At 51.9% G+C, this 2,611-nt stretch overlaps 1 long non-coding RNA gene across 1 annotated transcript; it reads left to right on the top strand.

The window, feature by feature from the left end:
* Positions 1 to 449: 449 nt before the first annotated feature.
* Positions 450 to 2,411, top strand: LOC116073560. The gene is made up of 2 exons (XR_004111872.1): positions 450 to 586; positions 2,322 to 2,411. It is a non-coding gene; the product is annotated as an uncharacterized LOC116073560 (long non-coding RNA).
* Positions 2,412 to 2,611: the final 200 nt, after the last annotated feature.

Here is a 2,611-nt window from a genome sequence, read left to right as displayed (position 1 = left end):
AGCAGAGAGAACTGAGCAGAATGCTAAGCGGCTGGCGGCATGGTCAGGAGATACAGAGAAATGGCTGACCTGGAAGAGCTATAGGAGATGCTAAGCACCCCATCTGGAGCCTTCTTAGCCTACCTAGCCCTGAGCTCCTGATTTCTCCCCTGATGTTCCGATCCTCAGGAACATGCCATCTAGTCTTGGCCCAGGATTAGACAGCACAGACAACAGAAGAGGGGAGGGACTCAGTCTGTCATAGATCCCAATCCTCCTCCTGCAACGGTTTGTCTAGTGGCATTCTGGGCCAATGCCTTAAACCTCCCTGAGCCTCAGACTTCTCTGTTGTGGTCTTAACATCCACACTAGAGTGGAGGGAAGGCTAAAGGAGAAACTATCCACTATGCCCTGCACATGGAATCAGGATCTTCTCTTCTTGTTTCAGCTTATAGAGAGGAAGACAACTGCCTCAGTCTAGATGTCTGGCAACCTTTCTCACCACAGCCTTGACTTAAGAGATGCATGACTGGTATTCTTCCTGATACAGACTCCCCCTCCTTCCAACCATGACTGGGACTGCAGCATGTATCCTAGGTTGAGCATGGTGGGTATCATCCCTGGAGATGAGTACTTGAGTTCCAGAGCACAGACTGTCAGGCCATAGAGCTTAAGGCTTCGCTCAGGGTAGAAAGAACAGGATGGGTCTTTGGAGTTTAGGAATGTCTCATTCCTCTTTGGGACTGAATCTCTAGCTTTCCCACACAACCTTAGGAGATTGTTTCCTGTGTGCAGCTCTAGTCTCTGAAGTTGTGACCTTATTGAGGACAAAGCCTTTTAGATCTTCAAGGAAGTGTAACTGACTCTCTGTCCAAGGTAGATTTGTGCCAACTAGAATGAGTGACTTGGTGACTCTGGCTTCCAATGTCCGTCTAATTCTTCAGTGGCCACCATTTCCAGATGCTCAAAGCTTCCTCAAGCTGCTGGGCTTGCCCCAAGTGGGCTGAGCACAGTGGGGCCAGCGCCATCTAGTGGATACGGGGGCATGGGGACTGCATGTCCGGGTCTTTCCCAATGTATGGGACCCGGGACAGCCCACCACGATAGGCACTGGTCAGTGTGGGGAGACTTTGGCCACTGCCTGTATTGGCGTCCTGTTCTTTGCCTTCAGAGAGTGTATAGACGTTCCTGCAGAGAACTTTCCGAGTTGAGGGACATCTCGAGGGCAGTAGGCCCAGGTCCTGTGCCCGGGTGTTCCAGAGGCAGCCTGTACCCCTCCCCCAACACTGCATGTCCTAGCTCCCCTCCTCTCTGTGCCACAAAGAGGCCATTGATTGGCCAGAGTAGCTGGGCTGTGGTAGGGAAGCTGAGGGAACAGGCACGAGTGCCTGTGTGCAAGCACACACACACACACACACACACACACACACACACACACACACACACACACACACAAACAATGCCTCTTTGCAGCCCCATCAGTCTGCAGTAGGACAGGACAGAGTGGGAACCTGGTGTGGAGAAAGAGATCTGCCTCGTGATTGCAGGTTTCCCGGCCCTCACCCTCCACAGACTCATTTTCATAAGCATCTTTGGATGCATCCTCAGCGCTAAACCTCCATTCTGACCAGCTAGGCACCCCCATCCCACTCCTCCTGTGCGTGCTCTCCACTCCCTGCAAAGCTCTTCAGTAGCACTTAGGGGCCCCTTTTAATACCAGGAATACCCCATACCGTTAGGTAAGAGGAACTGCTGTGCAGCTGCTGCAAAGACAAATACCTTGCAGCAAAGCACGGCTGCTGTGGCTCACCTGGCCCTCCCCTGGGAAGCCCAGAAGGCTGTGTACAGGAGTGGGGCGGGGAGGGGAGGGGCAAGGGAGGAGGAGAGCTGGGGCAGGCATCCTTGATTTCTTGTCTACCTCTTTAATTGGAAAACTGCCTGGGCCTAAGGATGGCACTGGATTTGTGCCCATAAGGGGTGCTTTCTGACCCATCCACAAAGGACTTCCCGCTGGGATAGCAAATCGTCAACATTCTGGGCTGGAGGACTGCCTGACTCCCTATAGTTCCATCTACATACCCAAAGAGCAGGACTGGTTCTTGGACTCTGCCCCCATGGCCTCCAGCTGGGCATCTGGGGGTGGGGGTGGGGGCAGGGGCAGGCAGCTGGTAAGGGTATGAAGAGCTGTGGGAGTGGCAGGAAACGGACTCCTGGATGTGCTCCTTGGTCCCTCCCTCAGCTCCTACTGGCCACCTGCCACTCATGTGTACACAGGAGTTGGCTGGGGGGTGGGGAGGGTGCTGGCTGGCATAGTTTATAATGTGTCTTCCTGTTATCCACAGGCAGTGTGGAGGGGCCCTGAGAAGCGAAGATGCTTACCTGAAGTCTTACAGCCAGGAAGTAGCTATGCTTCAAGTCAAAGCTAGAAAGAACTGTGGCTCTGTGTTTAATCAGTTTCGTATGTATGTATGTATGTATGTATGTATGTATGTATGTATGTATGTGCTATAATATATGTGTGTTATATATTATACTATATATGCTATATATGTATGTATATATGTATATGGACTGAGGGGCAGACAGGATACTTGTGTTCAGAGAATAAGTGACATCCAGAGAAAGAGTAGGC

This window comes from Mastomys coucha, unplaced genomic scaffold (genome assembly GCF_008632895.1).
Source record: "Mastomys coucha isolate ucsf_1 unplaced genomic scaffold, UCSF_Mcou_1 pScaffold23, whole genome shotgun sequence".
NCBI lineage: Eukaryota > Metazoa > Chordata > Mammalia > Rodentia > Muridae > Mastomys > Mastomys coucha.
Note: the sequence above shows the minus strand (reverse complement) of the source record. Positions and strands in the feature narration are given on the sequence as shown.